Source organism: Miscanthus floridulus, chromosome 1, assembly GCF_019320115.1.
Source record: "Miscanthus floridulus cultivar M001 chromosome 1, ASM1932011v1, whole genome shotgun sequence".
Taxonomy (NCBI): Eukaryota; Viridiplantae; Streptophyta; class Magnoliopsida; order Poales; family Poaceae; genus Miscanthus; species Miscanthus floridulus.
Window position 1 is genome coordinate 159,165,383 of NC_089580.1, and position 26,649 is coordinate 159,192,031.

Genomic DNA, 26,649 nt, shown 5'->3' on the forward strand with positions numbered 1-26,649 from the left:
TACGGCAAGCACTGAGAGTGGTTTTGCATAAATAAATGGTTACAAATAAAGATGAATCTAATCTTCAAACTTTAAAAATGGCTGCTGGTTTCCGCCATCATTTCAGATTCCTATTTGAATGTTTTATTACTATTATAGAAACTTGTACTACACAAGTGCCGTAGTTTTGGCCGTTTCCACCTGATATTTTAGCAGTGTTTACTTCCAGTACAAAAGCAAGAATCTCGGCCTCTGTGGCTCTGCTCGCTCGCTTGGAATACCATGAAGTAAACCGCGGCAAGAAGAATTTGGTCTCCAGGTGCGTGTCTGCTCCCTCCAAGGCTCCAACCTCTTCTGTCTACAGTTTCACTCCCTTCCCATATCATCAGGATTCAGGAGCGTCAAATCCCCGGCGCGGCGTGTAGTTCTCCAATTCCGTGTGGTACCTTAACCATATGAACTGTCGGGAATAGTGAAAAGGCTTATCCTCTTTAAGGATTCACCCCATCTTGAGCGACCTTCAGCTCACGATTTGTCGATTCCATCAGGTTCTTTGTGCTGATTTTGCTTGGTTGGAGTTGCTGCAAGTTTCAAGTTGAAACGAGCGAAGGAGGGAATGGAGGAGAGTTTTGACATCCTGCTTGCGTTCTTGGCGCTCGCTTTTTTCTTTTTTCTTTTTTTTTGAAACGGAAGCTTTTATTAAACCAAAGAGCAGTACATCGAGTTGATACAGGGACTTTGGAACACTCCCAGCCTCGTGGCGCTCGCTGTGGAAGCATTTTTGTAGTGGAAAGTGCTCCCCGTTTTTATTTGTTTCATTCATCGGCAGAATAGATAGGTACTGATGCTGCGCAATTTAGTTCCATTTATCATTGCGAGACCCACTATGAAGCCTAACCATGGGTGGTGTTCCAGATGAATGCATTGGGGCTTGTATGAAATGCATGAAATGGAAAAAGAAAGAACACGGATAAGAACTCTGGGATTATATATGAATACCAATGCAATCCTACAACATGAATACATAAAGGATTAACCATTCGAGAAAGTTGTTTGCAAGAATGTTCATTCAAGACAGTGCAATTTTTTCACCCATTTTTCCTCGTTTTTTTCCATGGGTTAAGCCATATCATTGCATAGTTGTATTTTGTGTGGACTGTCGGTCTTATTCTATATTGAGTACTGTTCTATATTATAGTTGAGATTTTATTCTTCCAAAATAATAGGCATTGTTTTGTTTAGAACAAAGATCAACCATCAGTTTTAGAAAAAAATAATTGATGTTTCTTTTGGAATGTCAGTTTCCAGAGATAACAACCAAATATGTTACCACACTGTTATATGGCTGATGGATTTGTCGGGTGAGGAACGAGAGATTTTTTTTTTTTAGATAAGGGAACAAAGTTCCAGCCTCTACCATCCGGGAATGGTACACAGCTGAGGAACGAGAGATAATAGGGTAAACAAACTCTCCCTGCAGGGAGGCTCTGAGTTATTTAGGTTTCAATAGTTTTTTACTTTAATCATCCAAGGCTAGGCACTATGTAGCTGGCTGCCCAGAAAAAATACAGATATCTAACCAAACTAGGACAATTGGCGCGCCACGCCGCGCTCGTAGATTTTGTGTGCCTCACTTTGTATAGCCGGATATGGTTCGTGTTATAAGAATACATGAAATCGGGATATACAGAATCTATACATCTCTAATACTTGCCAAAAAGGGTCCACAACACTTTGAGCGTCACATATGCTAACATATTCTATGAGGTACAAGAAAATGCACATGAACTCGAATGAGAATTAGCACTGATGCATTGTTCAATCACCTCTTAAATGATGATCTAGTCAAACATCTAGACTAATTTGTTGCAGTGTGTTAAGTTAATGGGTGTAAATACATTCACTAAAAACAGGTGAAGAATATCAAAACTAGTATTAGTTGTATAATTGATGCTTGTTTTTTGGGGACTAGATAACACTTTTCAGTATAACATCTATCTGAGATGTGCTAAATTTATATATATGTCTGCAAAATGTTGTCCAATTTACATATTTCTATCCAGTTAAGCATTAAGTATTAAAATTAACGAGCATGTTAAAGTTATCAGTGACCTTTGAAAGGTTAGCCTAATACCAAGATATGACACCGACATAGTAACATATATCAGGTACGGGGGGAATGGCTCCTGTCGCTACCGCTCCTGCTCCCCCTCCACCTCACGGCGCCCACCCCTTCCCGTCCTCCTGCTCCACCAGCCGCTCGCCGCTGCCTATTCCGGGCGCGTCGACCACCCAACCCCCTCCCTCTCCGGCGCCTGAGGGATCCCCATTCGTCACGGCAGGGCGCTCTAAGGACCAGCGCTGGAGGGACGCCTCCCCGTCTTCTGAGTGCTTCTCCGATGACGGGTCACCTTCTTACAAGGACGTTCTCCTGAGCGGTGGCGTCTTGTCCGCTCACGCTGCCCCATCCGCGGCTGCTGCTCCTCGCGCGCTTGCCCCGTCCGCGGCTGCTGCCTCGTCGGCTCGTCCTCGCGCGTCGACCCGGATCGTCCTCAGGCTGCGTGACCGTCATGTTCGCACTGCTGGGGTGATTATCCCTGACCGTGATGGTTGGGTAACCTCGGAGAATCGACGTGCCCGCCGCGAGCACCGCCGGCAGGAGCTCCCTCCTCGGTGGCCTGTCCCGGAGGATCTTCGCGGGCGCTGCTTCAACTGTTTGTCCACAGCTCACAAGGCCGCGAGCTGCCGGTCCTGTCCACGGTGCTTCGTTTGCCGAGGTCTGGGGCATCTCTCTGGTGCCTGCCCTTCCTGGCCTCTGGACGCCTGCAGGCAGCTGGTTTGGCGGCCGAAGGTCTCGGTGATGACGCGGTCACCTGCCATGCAGTCTCCAAGGCCACGGGCGGCGGAAGTGAGCACAAGCGCAAGCGGTGGCGGCGGCCACGTCGGACGCGTCCTGCGATGGGTGCGGCAAATGCGGACGACGACATTGGTGAGGAAGATGTGCCTAGCCACCCCTCCTCGGGGCCTAATGCCGAGGTTGCACTGTCTGGCGCCGCTAGGGCTCCGGTCATCCCAAGACGCGTTCTCCACCGGTCGGACCATCTCTCCCACAACGAGGATGCCCTGAGATGCGCCCTGGTCATCACCTTGCTGGGGGGATCAGGGGACGGCGAGTTAGAGTTCATTCGTGCCACGGTCGCCCATAGGTTTGAGATCGATGAAGCTCGGCTAACCCTGCATCCATGGGGTCCGTCCAGCTTCATCTTGATCTTGCCTAATGAGGAGCTAGCTGGCATCGTTTACAACGAAGGCCGCCCCATCGTTACCACCACTGGCCGACTTCATGTCATGCGCTGGACAAGGTTTCTCCAGGCCTCGGTGGCGAGTCTGTTGGTGGCTGTGGAAGTGGAGCTCAAGGCATCCCTGCCCATGCTTGGGAGTTGGCCACCGCTGATGTTCTTCTGGACGAGGTCTGCTGGATTGATGGGGTGCATCCTAACAATGCAAACCGCCGTGATGTGTTCGTGGTTAAGGCTTGGTGCTTTGATCCTGCCCTCTTTCCCTCCGAGATGATGCTGGAGATCGTGGAGCCACCTTCTGAGGGCGGTCATGGCGTGCGGACGTTGTCCTATCCGATTAAGGTCACTGTCCACCTCCTTGATCAACCTGGATCGAGTCATGATTGCCCTCCCTCGCCTCCCCCTAAAGAGGAGGATCAGGAACCTCGTCGCCGGCGGCGAACTCTCGCGTCGCCGTCGTCCTCTTCTCCGGCACAGTCGGCGGCGCCGGGTGAACCTTCGGCGTCCGCCCAGGCTGGCCGGGCTTCGGTCCACTCTCGGCTAGGCCCACGCGTCCATCAGGCTTCGGCTCCGGACCCCACCACGAACATCTTGGCTAACGGTGCCTCTACGCTCGGGCTCGGCATTGATGGCCGGGCGACGACAGTTGATGGCTGGACGACCGTGTCAGCTGGTTTCTCGCTAAGGGAGGAGGCATCGCTTGGTTCCGAGATAGCCCACTCTGGAACCGAGGAGACGAAGCCTGCGGCGTGTGGGGATGGTACTGCTATTGCAATATCGTTGCCCGAGGTCTCACGCACGCGTGCTGATGAATTTTTGGCGAACGTCGACGCGGACGCGGATACGGCGGTGCAGGGCAAAGAAGATCCTGATTGATATGAACCCGCTAGGGTGAATCCCGATCTTTTGATGAGAGAAGGTGGATAACTCGATTTGGGGATGGAGATGACGTTCACGGCCCGACTACAGCCTTCCAAGCTACGCCTTAGCAACCGATACACCACCTCCAACAGCCGTCGCGATCTTGTGGAGCACGATCAACCAAACCACTAGGATAATTCCTGCAAGCAATCGAGGAACAAGCAAGAACAAGTAGAACAAGCAACTCAATTGCAAATATGGAGATGAAAACCAATCTGAAATCACAAAGTTGGGGTTCTGAATTGAGTAGAACGGATGGTCTAGTCGACACATGCGTCTACTAGGAAGTAGCAATGGCTAAACTTTCAACAAAACAAAACCCAATCTGTTTGTGGCGGCTCTAATCCTTATTAATACCTAGGGGAACGACCAGGGGGTGTTGGGGTCGTTCTCCAACCCTAGGATGCGTCCCTAATGGACCCAACTTGATACATGGACCATCGGCCCAAAATAAGGTGACGCATCACCAAAGGCAGAAAAGGTCCTGGCATTGAAATGACGACTGCGGAAGCATCAGATAAGATATAGCCATGAGTCTAGATCCATTGGAAAATAGACTTGATAAGCTTTCCAAAAAGTGCTAGAACGTCCCAATCGAAGTCCGTATGAAGTCGTGGTGACCGTCGCAATTTGGGACTATTTTGCAGTCCGAATTCAACTTCCAAAACGTGTTGGACTTGGACTCTTTCTGTCCTTGGAACCAAAGTGACGTGGTGGCCTAGCAGAGGATGTTAGGAATACTTGGATTTGGTCCCCAATCAACTTAATTAACCTTCCATGCTTTCCATATGCAATCAAGCCTTCCCTTGATTCATGTAAGTAATTCTGAAAATGAGAATGAACACATTTTATGGTGGAGCACCAATTCATCAAATGCATCAATGATAAGCCTCACATAGAATGGTTGCACCTTTGGTATAGAAGTGGTTGGCATGGTCATATTTGAGCCAATGATGTCCTCATCATTCTCCCCTTCTTGACAGCAAACCGTCCTCGGTTTGACCTTTGTTGGAAGATGTGTTGTAGGTAAAAGTGAACCGTGCTCCTCTTCTTGATATTTATCCTGTTGCATATGGAAAAAACTAGGAAAACTTTGCAAGACATCATTAGTATTAGTGCAGCCCTCAATTTGATCATGGTGTGGTGGCCCAAAAGGATATTTCAGATTAGAGCAAATATAAACTTTATGCACCAAATATTCTTTTTTGCTGTCATATTTGCCAATTGCATAAAGCGAACAATGATTAAAACTTGGCAAACCAGAATCAAATTTAAGTTTCTCTTTTAGACAATTTAGATTACATAGAATATCAAATTCAATATAACCCAAAGTATTTAAAGAGGACAGCAAATTCAGTTCATCTTGTGCACATGTAATAGGATGAAAAAGCTTATCTTCAGCACATTTGTATGGTTCTAAACCAAAAGTATCACACTTATTCGCTACTTGTGGCATAGGAGTAAAAGAATCATCAGCACACAACTCCTCTTTATCACAAGGAACAGCGAGTAATTCATTTTGTGACAACGGAAAATCAGTAGTGGGTTCCACTATTTGTTGCTCTTCATTAGCATGCAGAGTGGATAAATTTTGGACATTATGGCTCACATCATTCTGACAAGTATTCACAGATAATAGAATCTCTTTTTCAGCATTGAGAGCAAGACAAAACAATTGACCAATATGGCAATATGATTTGCTAATTAACAAGGTTCGAATTTCAGAATTGAGCCCTCTCATGAACCTACTCATAACATCTTCCATGGATTCATCCAATCCACCAAACATGATACAAATCTTAAAATCATGGTAGTATTGTTTCACAGTCTTACTACCCTGCTTCAAGTTGTCTAATTTTGCAAGCAAATAATCAACATAATATGCAGGAATGAATGCATCTCTAAAAAGAATTTTGAAGTCTTCCCAAGATTCTAGAACTTTCTTGTGCCTACGAATGTGTTTCCATTCTAGCAAAGCAAATTCAGTCAAAACATTAGAGGCAATACAAATCTTTTGTTTCTCGGACAGGTCATGCTCATCAAATTCATTGTCTACTTTTAACTCCCAATCAATGTAAGCTTGAGGATCAAACTTACCATCATATAACGGCAAGTGTTGAATGACATCCTGAATATGAGGGTCTAGTTTCAATAGCTCAAAAATCTCCATATCACCTGCCATGATTAGTAGAAAACAAGAAACACAAAAATAATATGTATCCTCCTATCAACTACTAGGATGTGTTGGTTGTAATTCTCTCAAACTCAACTTGTTAAAACAAGCCCTTACAAGTTCTTACCAAGCCAAACAGGAGGTGACGGCAACCAACAAGTCTATAACCGTGGAGCGAAGTGTATCGGTGCCGCAGCAACAAAAACCTCTCAAGCTGTAGTCGAATATGTGGAGCTGTAGGTGGGCTAAAGAAAGGAAGTACTAGAACCACGTTAGTTGCAAGCAAATTGAACAAACGCTCAACGACGTTATTATGCTGGTCCTAGGCTAGTACGTGCTAGAGACGCGAGCCTGGACACAAACAAAGTCACTGAGCTGCAGCAAAGAAGGATCACAAGGACAGGAATAACAACAAAAGAAAACCCTCCTCTTCTTCTTTCTCTTTCTTTTCTTTCTTTCTATCTTTCTTTTCTTTCTTTCTTTTCTTTCTTTCTTCTATCTTTTTTCTGTTTTTTTTTCAACTAGCACAAAACTGAAATTTTTGCAACAAGAATTAACAAGCTACTTACAACAATTAAATGTTTCCTTGGGAAGGGTGATTCAGTAGCAAAGTCAAACAAGTGGCTGTTTTGCAAAACCAGCAGACGCGCAAATCTCCAGGGCAATTGCGAAGCGCTCAGAATGAATTTCGGAGCAAGCTCTGATCCGTTGGAAAGAGGACAAGTTAAGGTTTCCAGATTGTATTTAAACTCCCTATTCAGACTCCTGACAAAGGAAATATGATGCTTTTCTTTTTAGGATAAAACAGGACTCTGAATCAAATTCTATCTTGATCTTGTTGGATTTCCTTTTTGTAGATGGAAATATGGACGTGGATGAAACCTCCAAGGACGTGGCTAGGATAATGGTGGTAAACAAAACAAAAGAATTTGGAAATCCACTCGGATTCGTTGAGAGAAACAAATAAACTCAAATCTGCTATGGTGACAGAAACGTGACTAGAACTCAAAACTCTAAACGACTAAATGCTAAGACCAGCAACTTAACATGACGATGCACCCGTTAATTCAATAAGCCCTAACTAAGCAGTAATAGTATTAAGCACAAAGGGTTTTTGGGATTATGGAGAACTAATCTACTAATTTTGTTTTGGCTTTTTCTGGACTATAGGAGATTAAAAACAACAAAGAACTGGAAGTCTCTCACCGATCAACCTTGCTCTGATTACCAACTGATATGAACCCGCTAGGGTGAATCCCGATCTTTCGATGAGAGAAGGTGGATAACTCGATTTGGGGATGGAGATGACGTTCACGGCCCGACTACAGCCTTCCAAGCTACGCCTTAGCAACCGATACACCACCTCCAACAGCCGTCGCGATCTTGTGGAGCACGATCAACCAAACCACTAGGGTAATTCCTGCAAGCAATCGAGGAACAAGCAAGAACAAGTAGAACAAGCAACTCAATTGCAAATATGGAGATGAAAACCAATCTGAAATCACAAAGTTGGGGTTCTGAATCGAGTAGAACGGATGGTCTAGTCGACACATGCGTCTACTAGGAAGTAGCAATGGCTAAACTTTCAACAAAACAAAACCCAATCTGTTTGTGGCGGCTCTAATCCTTATTAATACCTAGGGGAATGACCAGGGGGTGTTGGGGTCGTTCTCCAACCCTAGGATGCGTCCCTAATGGACCCAACTTGATACATGGACCATCGGCCCTAAAATAGGGTGACGCATCACCAAAGGCAGAAAAGGTCCTGGCATTGAAATGACGACTGCGGAAGCATCAGATAAGATATAGCCATGAGTCCAGATCCATTGGAAAATAGACTTGATAAGCTTTCCAAAAAGTGCTAGAACGTCCCAATCGAAGTCCGTATGAAGTCGTGGCGACCGTCGCAATTTGGGACTATTTTGCAGTCCGAATTCAACTTCCAAAACGTGTTGGACTTGGACTCTTTCTGTCCTTGGAACCAAAGTGACGTGGTGGCCTAGCAGAGGATGTTAGGAATACTTGGATTTGGTCCCCAATCAACTTAATTAACCTTCCATGCTTTCCATATGCAATCAAGCCTTCCCTTGATTCATGTAAGTAATTCTGAAAATGAGAATGAACACATTTTATGGTGGAGCACCAATTCATCAAATGCATCAATGATAAGCCTCACTATAGAATGGTTGCACCTTTGGTATAGAAGTGGTTGGCATGGTCATATTTGAGCCAATGATGTCCTCATCATTCTCCCCTTCTTGACAGCAAACCGTCCTCGGTTTGACCTTTGTTGGAAGATGTGTTGTAGGTAAAAGTGAACCGTGCTCCTCTTCTTGATATTTATCCTGTTGCATATGGAAAAAACTAGGAAAACTTTGCAAGACATCATTAGTATTAGTACAGCCCTCAATTTGATCATGGTGTGGTGGCCCTAAAAGGATATTTCAGATTAGAGCAAATATAAACTTTATGCACCAAATATTCTTTTTTGCTGTCATATTTGCCAATTGCATAAAGCGAACAATGATTAAAACTTGGCAAACCAGAATCAAATTTAAGTTTCTCTTTTAGACAATTTAGATTACACAGAATATCAAATTCAATATAACCCAAAGTATTTAAAGAGGACAGCAAATTCAGTTCATCTTGTGCACATGTAATAGGATGAAAAAGCTTATCTTCAGCACATTTGTATGGTTCTAAACCAAAAGTATCACACTTATTCGCTACTTGTGGCATAGGAGTAAAAGAATCATCAGCACACAACTCCTCTTTATCACAAGGAACAGCGAGTAATTCATTTTGTGACAACGGAAAATCAGTAGTGGGTTCCACTATTTGTTGCTCTTCATTAGCATGCAGAGTGGATAAATTTTGGACATTATGGCTCACATCATTCTGACAAGTATTCACAGATAATAGAATCTCTTTTTCAGCATTAAGAGCAAGACAAAACAATTGACCAATATGGCAATATGATTTGCTAATTAACAAGGTTCGAATTTCAGAATTGAGCCCTCTCATGAACCTACTCATAACATCTTCCATGGATTCATCCAATCCACCAAACATGATACAAATCTTAAAATCATGGTAGTATTGTTTCACAGTCTTACTACCCTGCTTCAAGTTGTCTAATTTTGCAAGCAAATAATCAACATAATATGCAGGAATGAATGCATCTCTAAAAAGAATTTTGAAGTCTTCCCAAGATTCTAGAACTTTCTTGTGCCTACGAATGTGTTTCCATTCTAGCAAAGCAAATTCAGTCAAAACATTAGAGGCAATACAAATCTTTTGTTTCTCGGACAGGTCATGCTCATCAAATTCATTGTCTACTTTTAACTCCCAATCAATGTAAGCTTGAGGATCAAACTTACCATCATATAACAGCAAGTGTTGAATGACATCCTGAATATGAGGGTCTAGTTTCAATAGCTCAAAAATCTCCATATCACCTGCCATGATTAGTAGAAAACAAGAAACACAAAAATAATATGTATCCTCCTATCAACTACTAGGATGTGTTGGTTGTAATTCTCTCAAACTCAACTTGTTAAAACAAGCCCTTACAAGTTCTTACCAAGCCAAACAGGAGGTGACGGCAACCAACAAGTCTATAACCGTGGAGCGAAGTGTATCGGTGCCGCAGCAACAAAAACCTCTCAAGCTGTAGTCGAATATGTGGAGCTGTAGGTGGGCTAAAGAAAGGAAGTACTAGAACCACGTTAGTTGCAAGCAAATTGAACAAACGCTCAACGACGTTATTATGCTGGTCCTAGGCTAGTACGTGCTAGAGACGCGAGCCTGGACACAAACAAAGTCACTGAGCTGCAGCAAAGAAGGATCACAAGGACAGGAATAACAACAAAAGAAAACCCTCCTCTTCTTCTTTCTCTTTCTTTTCTTTCTTTCTTTCTATCTTTCTTTTCTTTCTTTCTTTTCTTTCTTTCTTCTATCTTTTTTTCTGTTTTTTTTTCAACTAGCACAAAACTGAAATTTTTGCAACAAGAATTAACAAGCTACTTACAACAATTAAATGTTTCCTTGGGAAGGGTGATTCAGTAGCAAAGTCAAACAAGTGGCTGTTTTGCAAAACCAGCAGACGCGCAAATCTCCAGGGCAATTGCGAAGCGCTCAGAATGAATTTCGGAGCAAGCTCTGATCCGTTGGAAAGAGGACCAAGTTAAGGTTTCCAGATTGTATTTAAACTCCCTATTCAGACTCCTGACAAAGGAAATATGATGCTTTTCTTTTTAGGATAAAACAGGACTCTGAATCAAATTCTATCTTGATCTTGTTGGATTTCCTTTTTGTAGATGGAAATATGGACGTGGATGAAACCTCCAAGGACGTGGCTAGGATAATGGTGGTAAACAAAACAAAAGAATTTGGAAATCCACTCGGATTCGTTGAGAGAAACAAATAAACTCAAATCTGCTATGGTGACAGAAACGTGACTAGAACTCGAAAACTCTAAACGACTAAATGCTAAGACCAGCAACTTAACATGACGATGCACCCGTTAATTCAATAAGCCCTAACTAAGCAGTAATAGTATTAAGCACAAAGGGTTTTTGGGATTATGGAGAACTAATCTACTAATTTTGTTTTGGCTTTTTCTGGACTATAGGAGATTAAAAACAACAAAGAACTGGAAGTCTCTCACCGATCAACCTTGCTCTGATTACCAACTGATATGAACCCGCTAGGGTGAATCCCGATCTTTCGATGAGAGAAGGTGGATAACTCGATTTGGGGATGGAGATGACGTTCACGGCCCGACTACAGCCTTCCAAGCTACGCCTTAGCAACCGATACACCACCTCCAACAGCCGTCGCGATCTTGTGGAGCACGATCAACCAAACCACTAGGGTAATTCCTGCAAGCAATCGAGGAACAAACAAGAACAAGTAGAACAAGCAACTCAATTGCAAATATGGAGATGAAAACCAATCTGAAATCACAAAGTTGGGGTTCTGAATCGAGTAGAACGGATGGTCTAGTCGACACATGCGTCTACTAGGAAGTAGCAATGGCTAAACTTTCAACAAAACAAAACACAATCTGTTTGTGGCAGCTCTAATCCTTATTAATACCTAGGGGAATGACCAGGGGGTGTTGGGGTCGTTCTCCAACCCTAGGATGCGTCCCTAATGGACCCAACTTGATACATGGACCATCGGCCCAAAATAGGGTGACGCATCACCAAAGGCAGAAAAGGTCCTGGCATTGAAATGACGACTGCGGAAGCATCAGATAAGATATAGCCATGAGTCCAGATCCGTTGGAAAATAGACTTGATAAGCTTTCCAAAAAGTGCTAGAACGTCCCAATCGAAGTCCGTATGAAGTCGTGGCGACCGTCGCAATTTGGGACTATTTTGCAGTTCGAATTCAACTTCCAAAACGTGTTGGACTTGGACTCTTTCTATCCTTGGAACCAAAGTGACGTGGTGGCCTAGCAGAGGACGTTAGGAATACTTGGATTTGGTCCCCAATCAACTTCATTAACCTTCCATGCTTTCCATATGCAATCAAGCCTTCCCTTGATCCATGTAAGTAATTCTGAAAATGAGAATGAACACATTTTATGGTAGAGCACCAATTCATCAAATGCATCAATGATAAGCCTCATATAGAATGGTTGCACCTTTGGTATAGAAGTGGTTGGCATGGTCATATTTGAGCCAATGATGTCCTCATCACTGATGTCGGGTGAAGTAATGGCATTGCTGGGCCAGGGATTGAGGTCCCCTCGGAACTCTCCTGTGCGCATGCGGTGTCCCCCACAGAAGCTCTGTTGGATGGCCTTGGGCATGCTTCTCAGCCTGATGATGGACAGGGCTTGAATAGGGGTGGGCCATCTCCTATTATCCCAGTTCCAGTTGATGGGCCTGAATATGAGGCCTTCCTGGATGTTGGGCTGCAAAATGAAGAAGAAGTTGCTGCACCACAAGTTATTTGTTCGGGTGACCCTGAAGCAGAACATCCCAGGCATCAGGAACTACGAAGACTGCGAAGGGCAGCTACTGTAACGAGATCGCCAAGATTCTTCTCCAAGGTCTACAACCGGAGACGTCGGCTGGTCAAGTCTTCCAGCGACCTGGCTGCCCCTCCGCTTGCTGTAGCCTCTCCCTCAACACCTTCACCTCGACGAGCTGGCAAGGAATTCATCAAGCGCCTCAGCAAGAAAACAACCAAAATTCTCCTGACCCCTTGTATCTCTAGAAGGAAACAACAGCGTCTCCCACCGGGCGCTCCTCGCCGCAGTCGTCGTCTTGCGGGCATAGGAGTTGAATCACCAAAACAGCCTGCCCCCTCTCGTTTCAAGAAGCGGGTCATGAGATCACTGGACATCATTAGTGAACAGGAGGGTATCGATCAACAGGCCTTGGAAGAATACGCCAAATTCTTCACCCAACCTCTCTCGGCTTCCCACATCCAGGCGCTGGCAGCTCTGTTTGGATGGAGCTCTCCTGATGAGGAGGTTCTGATGACCTGAACGTGCTCTTGTTAGTCCCCATGGTCGTCAATCACATCTATCTAGATGAATCCCTCCAAAATTGTGACATGGAATGTACGCGGTCTCAACTCTGTTGCTCGTCAGAATTCTGTTCGCACCTTTGTTGATGCTGTCAAAGCAGACATTGTTTGCATCCAAGAGACAAAAATGGAGCAAATATCATGGCGAACTCTTCTTTCCTCACTTGGGTCCGATTTCGATAATTCTGTAGAACTACCATCTGATGGTGCAAGTGGGGGACTTCTGGTAGCATGGCGCCATGCTCTTGGACCTGCTATTGCGACTAGAGTTGATGCCCACAGTGTGTCAATTCAGTTTCGATCTTTCAGTGGACAGACTTGGTGGCTCACCTGTGTATATGGACCGCAAGGCAACAATAATAAAATCATTTTTCTACAGGAATTGAGAGATATTCGTGCTGCTTGCCAAGGACCGTGGGTGATACTCGGAGACTTTAATCTCATATACAAAGATGAGGATAAGAACAATAGTAACCTAAACCGTGCAATGATGGGAAGATTCAGAAGGCTGATCAATGATTTGTCCTTGAAGGAAATACCTCTTCATGGACGCAAATTTACATGGTCTAATCTGCAAGACTCACCAACATTGGTTAAGCTGGATCAATGTTCTGTTGATTGGGAACAGCTCTTTTCGGACTGCCTCCTACAAAGTGCGGCATCTAAAGATTCTGATCATTGTCCTCTGATCCTTGGGTTAACAGATCGTAAAGCTGGGAAACCTAGGTTCCATTTTGAACCTTTTTGGTCCAAGCAGGATGATTTTCAGGGTGTAGTTGAGACGGCTTGGAATTCTATTTCTGCTGTTTCCTGCCCCTTTGAGACCCTGTCAAGGAAATTCAGAGCAACTGCCAAGGGACTGCAGAGTTGGAGCCAAAACAAGATTGGGCACATCAATAGTCAGCTTGGACTAGCAAGAGAGATCTTACATATGCTGGAGATCGCCCAGGATAACAGAGAGCTGTCACCTAGTGAGAGGTGGCTATATAATCAATTAAAAAAACACTCCCTGGCTTTATCCTCTCTACAACGAACAATTGCAAGATGTCACTCTCGGATTAATTGGCTTAGTGATGGTGATGCCAACACCGCCTTATTTCACCTCCATGCCCGGCACCGTAAGAACAAGAATTTCATTGCTCAGCTGATTCAAGGGGACCAAGTGATTACAGATCATGATGGCAAGGCAGCAGCAATGTATAACTTTTACAATGATCTAATTGGGACAAGTGTGGATAGAAACCGGACAATTAATCTTGATGAGCTAAACATCACAGCCCATGAGCTTGGTCAGCTTGATGCTCCTTTCTCTGAGGATGAAGTGTGGAGCACTATCCGCCAACTGCGAGTAATAAAGCGCCAGGACCTGATGGATTTACGGGTCAGTTCTATCAGACTTGCTGGTCAATTATAAAACAAGACATTATGAACGCAGTTTCTGCCATTGGCAGCAGAAAATTCAGAAACCTGGAAGCTCTTAATACAGCTTATATTACCTTGCTGCCCAAAAGGGATGACGCAAGGAATGTCAAGGATTTTTGGCTTATAAGCCTAGTGCATAGTTTTGCAAAATTGATCACAAAAATCCTTGCAAATAGGCTAGCTTCTCATCTGAACCAGATGGTCTCAACTACTCAAAGTGCCTTCATAAAAAAGAGATTCATCCAGGACAACTTCATGCTTGTCCAACAGACGACAAGGTTTCTCCAACACCAGAAACAGCCCCGGGTTCTCATTAAACTGGATATCATGAAAGCTTTTGATTCGGTGTCCTAGCCATTCCTCGTAGAAGTCATGAAGAAGATGGGTTTTGGTGTAATTTGGTGTGACATAATTTGTGGACTCCTAGCATCTTCATCAACACAGGTCATACTAAATGGTGTCCCCGGTGAGATAATTTCTCACAGGCGAGGACTACGACAAGGTGATCCATTATCTCCCATGCTCTTTATATTGGTGATGGATGTACTTGCTCGTATGGTGGCAAAGGCCTCAACCGAGGGACTTCTGCAGACCCTTGCAACTCGGGCTTTGTCTCATCAGATTTCCTTGTACGCGGATGATGTTGTTTTATTCCTTCGACCCACTTCCAGTGACATCAATTTGATCCTAGACATTCTGCAACTTTTTGGTGAAGCATCTGGTCTTAAAACCAATTTATAGAAAAGCAGTGCTTATCCCATCCAATGCTCAGAGACAGATATTATGGTGCTGCAAGATAGCTTGCCGTGTGCAATTCTGGATTTCCCATGCAAGTATCTTGGTATACCCTTGCCTATGCATAAATTAACTAGAGCACAAATCTAGCCGATAATTGACAGAATTGCAGACTTGCTACCTGGCTGGAAAGCAGACTTGATCTCTCAAGCTGGGAGAAGAATACTGGTCCAATTTGTACTCACATCAACCTTGGTCTATTTGGCAATGGCCCTGGACCTTCCAGCATGGGCTCTAAAGGCAATAGATAAAATAAGAAGGGGATTTCTCTGGAAGGGACGCAAAGATGTGAAAGGTGGGCATTGTCTTGTGGCATGGCCCAAGGTTTGCCGACCACCAGATCTTGGAGGGCTTGGAATCTCTGATTTGCAAAGGCTGGGATGGGCACTTAGAATGAGATGGCTGTGGCTACAGAAAACTGAGCCCAATAAACCATGGTCGGTCTTTCCTATACAGGTTCATCAGTCAGTAAGAGCTCTCTTCTCTACGGCAATCATTTCAGAGGTGGGTGATGGTGCTCGCACATTATTCTGGAAAGATAGATGGATCAATGGACAACGAGTGGCTGACCTTGCCCCACAAATTTTTGCCATTGTTAGCAAAAGAAGAGCTAATAAGAGGACTGTCCTGGAAGCCCTTACTAACCATGGTTGGATTGCGGATATCCAAGGAGCTCATACTATGGGAATCATCATTGAATTCTTAGCGCTATGGGATATTCTCTCGGAGGTGGTTCTGCAGCTTGGAGTGGAGGATGTTCATATTTGGCGTCTATCGACATCAGGACAATATTCGGCAAAATCTGCATATGAGGGTTTCTTCATTGGCTCCACTGTATTCAGGCCTTGGGAGCGTATTTGGAAAACTTGGGCCCCAGGAAAATGCCGCTTCTTTATGTGGTTGGTAGCACACAACAAATGTTGGACAGCAGACAGGCTGGCACGCCGAGGTCTCCCACATCCTGCTTGCTGCCCCCACTGTGAACAAGAAGAAGAAACTATCAATCATCTACTAGTCTCATGTGTGTTTGCACGCGAATTTTGGTTTGTTTTGCTACGAAGAGTGGGTCTACAGGCCCTTCCGCCACAAGATGAACCCTCCTTCGATGATTGGTGGGCCAAAGCAGAGTCTAGAATGGATGGTTCACACAAAAAAGGACTCAACTCGCTTATCATCCTTGGTGCATGGACAATTTGGAACCATCGCAACCGGTGTGTTTTCGATGGGACTCCTCCTAGCCTGGCTAGAGCATTGCTGCTCGCAAGTGAGGAACAACGTTTCTGGAAGCTTGCAAAGGCTTAGGGAAGCTCCTCCCCTTCTCTTGAGCCTGTAGATAGCTAGTAGGATCCTTTTGTGGAGGTGAAGTCGTTTCCTATATTAGTAAAAGGCGCGTGTGTTTGTCTAAGAGCTTAGGAGTGTGAGTGTGTGTTGTAAGGGCTCTTGCCCCCCCCCCCTTTTTTCTTCTTAATATAAAGATACGCAGTTCTCCTGCGTGTTCGAGAAGGAAAAACATATATCAGGTACTCATTGCGTGAGACTATTTGAATCTAGAATGAGCATCTCAAGAAGCAGCATCATTGGCCATATGACATCCAAGGTTTGGAGCAATATGATTTCTTCTTTGCTTCTTATATCTTCATTCTCTTGCTTTCTCAGTATATCAATATCGTATTTTCTACTTTTAGGAAGTCATGGATTTAGATTCACCAGATCAAGTTTGTAAGATTCCTCTACTGCAAGAAGGCAGCTCACGAGAGGTTAATATAACTCCCTTTATCTATGACCTGTAGGATGAAACCCTTGTACTTCAGTCTCCAGGCAGGCCTGATCTCCCAAAGCTAGGTGGAGACCGCTGCCTAGAACACCCACCCAAATTTCACATTGAAAATAAACAAGTAAATGAATAAACCGCTTAAGAAATGGCTACAGGATTGTAGGTAAACAGGCATATGTGCAAATGCATGTTGAAGACGTTCATTTATTTGTGCACATGAATGAATATATTGTATCTACCTGCTAATTAATGTCATCATACATAAGCACATCCACATTTTCAACATCGTATGCGATTTGGATTCTTGATACTATCAACTATTATGGTACTTTGTCCGCAAAACGGTAACATACATGCTTTCTGTGTTCTAACAACCTAATAATCTTCTATGCTTAGTTTTCTGAAGTATGACCCCTTTTAAATATTTTACTATATATATTAAATACTTAATGGAAATTATCTCTGAAGGGCGGGCCTGGTGCAAGCGGTAGAGTCTTACCGCCTGTGACCGGAAGGTCCTGGGTTCAAGTCGTGGTCTCCTCGCATTGCACAGGCGAGGGTGAGGCTTGCCACTGACACCCTTCCCCAGACTCCGCACAGAGCGGGAGCTCTCTACACTGGGTACGCCCCCTTTTTTAATGGAAATTATCTCTCTTCATCCACATTTAAGTTAAATGCATACCTCATTTCCCACTTAATCTAGTTCTATTTTTATTGCATCAAGAAATGTGAAAAATAAAATGTATTTTTCTTGTTTGGTGTTTTGGTACTATTTAGCACCATGTTGTTCAAGTTCAAAGTATGGTGAAGCGAAGTTCAATAGGATTGTTACTAACTCTCTAGATATAGCTAAATTCATCTGACATAAATCTTGAGTTAGTATACGCATACGTGTGTGGTGGATGAAAAATAAGATAAATCAAAGCTTTAGAAGCTTGTCTTTGTTTCTGGTTAAAAAGCATGGAAGGTGGACTAACTGCTAAGTTCATATGGTTCATGCGTATTTGTATACTTACTTTTCTAGTTTTGTAAACTCATGTTTGTCTTCTTGATGTAGTGATACACACCTCTCCTATAAGAAAATAAAATAGTTGATACATTATATTTAACAATCTCTCTCAGTTTTTGTTACTTTGTTCTTGGATATTAGAAGGTACAATCATTTGCAAACATAAATGTACATCCTTTCTGAAAGGAGATATTGCGCGGAATTGCATGATGGATTGATTCAGAGAAGGGGAGCTTTACATAGGTGAGGGTGAGGAGATCTTGTGGTTCATAGAAGTAACACCAGTCAAGATCTCCTACAATCTCTCTGCACCTCTACTCTCTCTGAGATCTCCTCCCATCTCTCTACTCCTCTCATCTCAATGACTAAAACAACCAGGGCCGGCTGGCTAAACAGCCTAGCGCGGGACCCATACACACGCATGACATACTACTGTCTAACACTTTCTCTATCTAAACATTTGTGGAAAAACTATGCTACTATATGGGTGAGACTGTCATCTTGGGTGATGACTTCCCCATTTCGTTCTTGAATATTCCATGTTCAGTTTAAAAATCAAACCTGCATTTGGCATATACTTTTTGTCTTTCCCAGCTGATTGTTATTTCTATCTATGGAATACAGAGTACCATAGAATATACGGGTGATGGATCTATTTGTATCTTTGGACATCCGGCTTCCAAAAATCATACAGGAAACTGGAAGGCTTCCTCCTTAAGCTTAGGCAAGTATAGAAAAAATGCTATGGTACAGTCAACCTTTGTTTTTGTAAACCAAAGTAGGGGCGTGAAATGGTCAAATTGTGTTGAATTGTTATGTTAGTAATTTTCAGAGTTTTGTATTCAAATAGACATCTAATACATAGTGAAACATTGTTGCAGTTTGTTTGTTCTGCTCGTATCTGGCATTTTCTTCACTTACAAAAAACCTAGTGAGTTATCTCACAAAAGTCTTACATGAAACAAATGTTGCTGCTGCAAGAAATGTTTCAACATGGCATGGTACTAGCTATCTCGCACCTCTTGTTGGAGCCTTCATAGCTGATTCATATCTTGGAAAGTGCTGGACTTCCCTAATCTTCTGCACAATCTTCATTACTGTAAGTGTTATTCAACCCACACTATATTGCTTTAACTGGTAAGATTACTATAAGTATGTAATTTTCAAGAAGAGAACTCTTCTCTCTTGAAACAAATACTATATATAAGAGGAGATCCTAACTATATGTGGAATATTTCGGATGAGTTAACTATTTGTAGAATATAGTGGTAGTTACTTTAATGGAAAGACAATATAGAGACCGTAGATGCGCCAGAGTTGAATTTTGACTATGCTTGCTCTTCTGTATTAGATGAGCATTGAACATTTGAGCTCAAGTTTTTACCCTTGTTTCTTTTATTTCTTGTCCAACCCCCCCCCCCCCCCCCCCCCCCCACCCCACCCCACCCCACACCATTTTGTTGATTCAGGGAATGGTGATGTTGATTGTGTCAGCAGCAGTTCCGTTAATCTCAACTCGTTCCCTTGTTTGGCTTACTTGGACAGATACAATATCATTTCAGTACATCATAGATTTTGTCGGTTTGTACATGGTTGCTTTAGGGTATGGTGCACAGAACCCTTGCATTACATCCTTTGGTGCTGATTAGTTTGATCATACTGATGAAGAGGAGAGAAATAAAAAGAGTTCTTTCTTTAATTGGTGCTATTTCATAATCAATGCTGGTTCGTTGATCTCGGGGACTATTACTGTGTGGGTACAAGATCATGAGGGATGGCTCTGGGGTTTTACCATTGCTGCGCTATTTGTGGCTTTAGGTGCAGTTATATTTCTTTCGGGATCTACTTTATATAGATTTCAGAAGATTGGAGGAAGCCCTATGGCAAGTTTATGCCAGGTTATTGTGGCAGCTACATGCAACTTCAACAAAGACTTGCCATGCGATTCTTCGCTTCTTTATGAGGTTCTAGAGCAACATTCCTCAACTGAACGAAGCAGGAAACTGGAGCATACAACTGGACTTGAGTAGAACTCTACTCTTACATTTTATTCCGTACAATTATATTAACTAGTTCATCAACCTATACTCCTTCACAAACTAATAATTCTTTAACGTACAAGTGTTTGAAATTCATGGATAAATATGAAGCCAACAACATTGCTTATCTTTGCTCTCTTGTTTCATTTTGTTCACATTATAACATCTATGACAATACACATATAAATAATTTCTTATATTTATCCAGTTGTGATATAATCTAGTTCCAAACTATCATATATGTTTATGCTTTTCACCTTTGAATTGCACCTCCATGTGTGTTTGGCATGGGTATCAATAATGCTCATTGTTTCCTACATACATATATACCTGGTCTCTCTCATTACACACATGCATATATACCTTGAGTTAGTTTCTTTATATTAACAATACCATATGAGTGGTTTAGAAGCATATTTATAGTACCTTGGGATTATCTTAATGTAAAAGGAGGTAGGTACTCCCTCCGTCAAGGAAAGAATGCAACTACGGGAACCGTGCCAGTCAAACTGGCTCAAGTTTGACTAAATTTTTAGTAAATAGTATTAGCATTTATGTTTCCAAATAAAATTATTATGAAAATATATTGTATAACTAATCTAATGGTATTTATTTTGTCCCATGAGTATTATTAGTTTTTTTATATAATTTTAGTCAAACTTCAAACTGTTTGACTCCTCGAAATGTAAGAATTGCGTTTTTTTTGGACGGAGGGAGTAGTTTAGATGTAGATTTGGGGTTTTTTATGTTATTTTTAATAATGACAAAAGTTGGGTAATTGACATACAAATTTAGAGGGCTACTTTAGATCATTTTCATAATAGCATAGGTGGAAAATCTACTATGACATCCTAGAATGACACGAAAGTTTTATTTACCACATTTGAATACTGCATCTGATTAAGCCACCGAGGGTGTTAGCCCTTAGGGGGGTGAATGTAATACTTTAACCTATTAGTAACTTGTAGTTGGCCCATGTGGCCATATGTAGTTGGTGGGTTTAGTACCACATTGGCACATTTGAAATTTGTGAGGGTGATGACTAGCCTATAATCCTTGTCACATACATGCTAACCTTTATACACGAAGTGAGAACAAAAGTAATAGTCTAATAGAGGTGTTACGAGTATTCCATGTGAGGATCTGAACTGAACCGTAAACATATTTTGGATATATGGTATATTGGTATTACATATGGTATTAGAAAATCAACTATCGTTGCATCTGCGCATGTTGCATTGTGCCTTGTAAATAAAAAGGGTATAGCGTGCACTCTTACATTGCTCGTGGAGGAGGTAAGAGTGGCACAGTCGTAGGCGTCTGTAATGTAGTGGGGTGAACTACTAAGGGTGTTAACCCTTAAAACAGGTGAATGTAGTACTCGGCCCATTAATGGCATGTAGTAGTTTGCCCATATGGTCCGTGTGTAGTTGTGGTTAGTGTTTTGTACCACCTTAAAAGTTTAGGATGATGATGGCCAACTTATATATTATAATCTTTGTCGTTCCAAACGTATCACCTCTAGTTTAACATTTTTACAAAAAGCTAGAACAAAAGTATAAGAAATGTGTGGGGTACTCCCCCACAGTCTTTTGCGGTAAAAAAAAGTATAAGAAATGTGTTATGCGTATGTGTGCTAGTTCCACGTGGGGAACTGAACCATAAGCAGATTTTGAACATGGTATTTTAAATCACTGTCATTTTAGGTTATTTTAAATCACATGGCAATTATTAGTTTGTATATGATTTTACTTTAGATTATTTCCATAACTATACACTTGGTGTAATTTAGGTATAGATTAGAGGATATTTAGATTAATAGTTTAGGTGGGTAATTTAGATATAACTTTAGGGGTGTTTTTTTAATAAAATAGAATTGACCCAATGGCTATATTATCAATGATGATTAGAGTTTACTAAACTGATTATGATTTTGCGAAAATCTAGAATTTATCTTTTTTTAGCATATCCTGTGAGAATTAATATGGACGCTCCAAAAGAAATGTCTAGTTAGTCACCTCTATTATTATTGAAAATAATCTTAATAATATGGAGGATATTTAGATTGTTTTTAATAATAGTAGAGATACATTTAACTCCCCTATGTTGTCTCAACATAGCAGGTCCCAAGCCCTGGTAAAGGAGGAGGGTTGTGTTAGGCGTGGCGAGCCAACGTTAAATCTAGCCATTCTAATGGAGATGAAACCCGAAAGAAAATCGTTGGGGCGTTACCCTCTTAGCGACGCGCCATATCGGAACCCGGGTATGGTGTTAAATGAGCAAGGGCCGGGTTGTCACCCCCGTGACGCGCCGTGTCGCGATCTGGACACGGTGTCAAGTGATCAAGGATCGGGTCGTCGCATCCTTAGTGGCGCACTACATCGACGCCCGGGTGTAGTGAAAAATAAGCAAGGGTCTTCATATCTGATTCGATGGGTGCGAAAGGTAAGGAAGCTAGTCGAACCAACTAAGATCCGTTTAGACAGTTGAAATGTAGGGTCGCTTATAGGTAAGTTAAGAGAATTAGTTGATACCGCGACTAGGAGGCGTGTAAATATATTATGCGTTCAAGAGACTAAATGGAAGGGTCAGAAGGCGAAGGAGGTGGACAATACAGGTTTCAAGCTTTGGTACACAGGGACAATTGCGAATAGAAATGGAGTAGGAGTTTTGATTGATAAAAGCCTCAAGAATAGTGTGGTGGGAGTGAGAAGGCAAGGAGATAGGATTATCTTAGTCAAGCTTGTCATTGGTGATATGGTCTTGAACGTAATTAGTGCGTATGCCCCCCAAGTAGGCCTCGACGAGAGTGCTAAGAGACAGTTCTGGAAAGACTTAGGCGGCCTGATTAGAGCTATACCCAGTAGTGAGAAGCTTTTTATAGGAGAAGATCTTAATGGACATGTAGGTACTACAAGCACATGTTTCGAGGCAATTCATGGAGGTTTTGGGTATGGTAGTAATAATCAGGAGGGGGAGGAAGTTCTAGACTTCACGGTAGCTTTTGACCTGATGATAGCCAACACTTTCTTTAGAAAGAGAATCTCATCTAATGATCTTCAGTAGCGGACAACACTCTAGCCAGATTGACTTTGTCCTCACAAGAAGAAAGGACAAACGAGCATGCTTGGGTTGCAAGGTGATACCAGGGGAGTGTGTTGTTTCTCAACATAAGCTTTTAGTGGCAGACTTTCGTTTTCAGGTGCGTGCCCGTAGGGATAAATAAGCTAAGATTGAAAGAACAAAGTGGTGGAAACTGAAAGGGGAAACGTCAGAGGTATTCAGAGAAAGAGTTATTCAAGAGGGCTCTTGGAAGGAAGAAGAGGACATAAACAACATATGGGAGAAGATGGCAACCAACATTCGGAAGGTGGCCTCAGAGGTGTATGGAGTAACCAAAGGAAGTGAAGGCGAGGCTAAAGATACTTTGTGGTGGAACGAGGAAGTCCAAAGGGCTATTAAGGAGTAGAAAGAGTGCTATAGATGCTTGTACCATGATAGGAATGTGGACAACATAGAGAAGTACAAGGTGGCAAAGAAGACTGCAAAGCGAGCTGTAAGTGTGGCAAAGGGTAGAGCGTACAAGGATCTTTACCAACGTTTGAGTACGAAGGAAGGAGAGAATGTCATTTATAGGATGGCTAGGGTTCGTGAGAGAAAGACAAGGGACTTCAACCAAGTTAAGTGCATTAAGGATGAAAGGGAGTATCTCTTGGTGAAGGAGGATGAGATCCGACATCGATGGCAAGAGTATTTTGATAAATGTTTCAATGGTGAGAATACGGACACAACCTTTCAGTTGGATGACTCTTTTGATGACATCAATAGGCGCTTTGTGCGGAGAATCAAGAATCTGAGGTCAGAGAGGCGTTGAAAAGGATGAAAGGAGGTAAGGCAATGGGACCGGATGGTATCCCAATCGAGGTGTGAAGATGCCTCAGGGACATAGCTATAGTATGGCTAACCAAGTTGTTCAACCATATTTTTCGATCGAACAAGATGCCTGATGAGTGGAGAAGTATATTGGTACCGATCTACAAGAATAAAATGGATATTCAAAGTTGTACTAATTACCGGGGAATTAAGTTGATGAGTCATACTATAAAGTTGTGGGAGAGAGTTATCGAGCATCGCTTGAGAGTAATAACACGGGTCTCTATGAACCAATTTGGTTTCATGCCCGAAAGGTCAACCATGGAAGCCATTTTCTTAATAAGACAACTTATGGAGCGGTATAGGGAGAAGAAGAAGGACCTACACATGGTTTTTATTGACTTGGAGAAGGCTTATGATAAAATATCAATGAATGTTATGTGGTGGGCTTTGGACAAACATAAAGTCCCAACAAAGTACGTCGGGCTCATTAAGGACATGTACAACAATGTTGTGACTAAAGTTCGAACAAGTGATGGAGACACGGATGACTTCCCGATTAGGATAGGACTACATCAAGGGTCAGCTTTGAGCCCTTATTTGTTTGCCTTAGTGATGGATGAGGTCACAAGGGACATACAAGGGGACATCCCTTGGTGTATGATTTTCGCGGACGATATGGTGCTAGTGGATGAAAGCCGGACAAGAGTGAATCAGAAACTAGAGTTATGGCGGGAGACTTTAGAGTCCAAAGGTTTTAGACTCAGTAGAACTAAAACTGAGTATATGAGATGTGACTTCGGCACTACTATTCCGAAGGAGAAAGATATTAGTTTGGAAGGTCAAGTAGTGCCTAGGAAGAATACCTTTTGATATTTAGGATCAATGCTACAGAGAGACGGAGATATTGATGAAGATGTTAGCCATAGAATCAAAGCAGGGTGGATGGAGTGGCGGCAAGCATCTGGTGTCCTATGTGACAAAAGGGTACCACAGAAGCTAAAAGGCAAGTTTTATAGGACGGCGATTAGACCTGCTATGTTGTATGGTGCAGAATATTGGCCTACGAAAAGACGACATGTTCAACAGATAAGTGTCGCGAAAATGCGTATGTTGCGTTAGATTTGTGGTCATACAAGAAGGGATCGAGTTCCGAACGATGATATACGTGATAGATTAGGGGTAGCACCAATTAAAGAAAAGCTTGTCCAACACCGGCTGAGATGGTTTGGACATGTCTAACGGAGACCTCCAGAGACACCGGTGCGTAGTGGAATCCTAAGCCAGGATAGTAACGTGAAGAGAGGCAGAGGAAGACCGAAGTTGACTTGGGTAGAGGCAATAAAAGGAGACTTGAAAGGATGAAATATACCCAAAGACTTAGCTTTAGATAGGAGTGCTTGGAGGACAGCTATTCACGTGCCTGAACCTTGATTGCTTCTGCTGGGTTTCAACTCTAGCCTACCCTAACTTGTTTGAGACTTAAAGGCTTTGTTGTTGTTGTTGTAATAGTAGAGATACATTTACTTATGTTGCAACTCTGTATAAATTTAGTTTATAGTTCATTTATTTATTAACTATATATGACCATTTGAGATTATTCTAAACATGTATTTGGAACCCTACAAGCAAAAGAATTGTTGTGCATGTTGAAATTCTAGAATTGATAGTTGATGTGTTGAAAATATAAAAAAATATTTAACTCAATTTTTTTAGACGACATTTGACTCAACTGTGATGCTTGTTGTGCTTCTGCGGTTAAATTTCGTCCATAGAAAGCCCTCAAGAAGCTATCCAATCAACTTATGCCATATTTCTCAAAGCAGTACTCTTTTTTCTCTCGCAGGTTCTTTGACAAAGCTGCGATTGTAAATCAATCTGACTGTGAATCTGTTGACATGCTTAATACATGGAGAATCTGTACCGTGACTCAAGTGGAAGAGCTCAAGATCCTGATTAGAATGCTACTTACCTATCTGGGCCACGATGATGCTGTTTTCGATAGTCCTAGAACAGATGTACTCAACATTTGTAGAACAAGGCATGGTAATGGACAAACATATCGGCTCTTTTGAAATACCAGCAGCGTCCTTCCAATGCGTAGATGTCATCACTGTCCTTGTTCTTGTTCCAGTCTATGAAAGAATCCTAGTTCCAGTATTCAGAAGATTTATTGGCATGGCGTATGGCATCACGCCACTGCAGCGGATGGGGATCAGTTTTATTTCTATCCATGCTCTCGATGGTGTCAGCAGCATCGGTGGAGAGCAATCGCTTACAGATTGCTCATGCCGAAGGTTTGGTGCACGGTGAGGTCGCTGTTCCGATGAGCATCCTGTGGCAAGGACCCCAGTACTTTCTGATAGGTGCCGGCGAGGTGTTCTCCATTGGGTTGCAAGAGTTCTTTTACGAGGAATCACCAGGCGCCATGAGAAGCATTTGTCTGGCATTCTCATTTGCTAACGATTCAGCTGGATATTACCTTGAGCTCATTCATTGTTTCTCTTGTGCCGGTGTTCACCGCCAGAGGAGGCGGCACTCCAGGATGGATCCCTGATAACTTGAACGAAGGGCACTTGGATCGGTTTTACTGGATGATGGTTGGGCTCAGTTTCTCAATCCGCTAGCCTTTATCTTCTGTGCAATGAGGTACAAGAGTAAAAAGTTTTCCTGAGATATGTTAATGTGGCCACTATGATGACAAACATCAATTTCTAAAGGGTTTGGTTTACTCGCATCTGACATGCAGTGGTAATGTCGACTTTTATTGTATTATATGGATTGCATACCAACGTTGCATGTATGTTTGGCATTGCACA

General features: G+C 42.7%; 1 pseudogene; it reads left to right on the plus strand.

Annotated features, from left to right (window-relative positions):
- Positions 1-222: 222 nt before the first annotated feature.
- Positions 223-26,649, plus strand: LOC136545359 (protein NRT1/ PTR FAMILY 8.3-like; annotated as a pseudogene).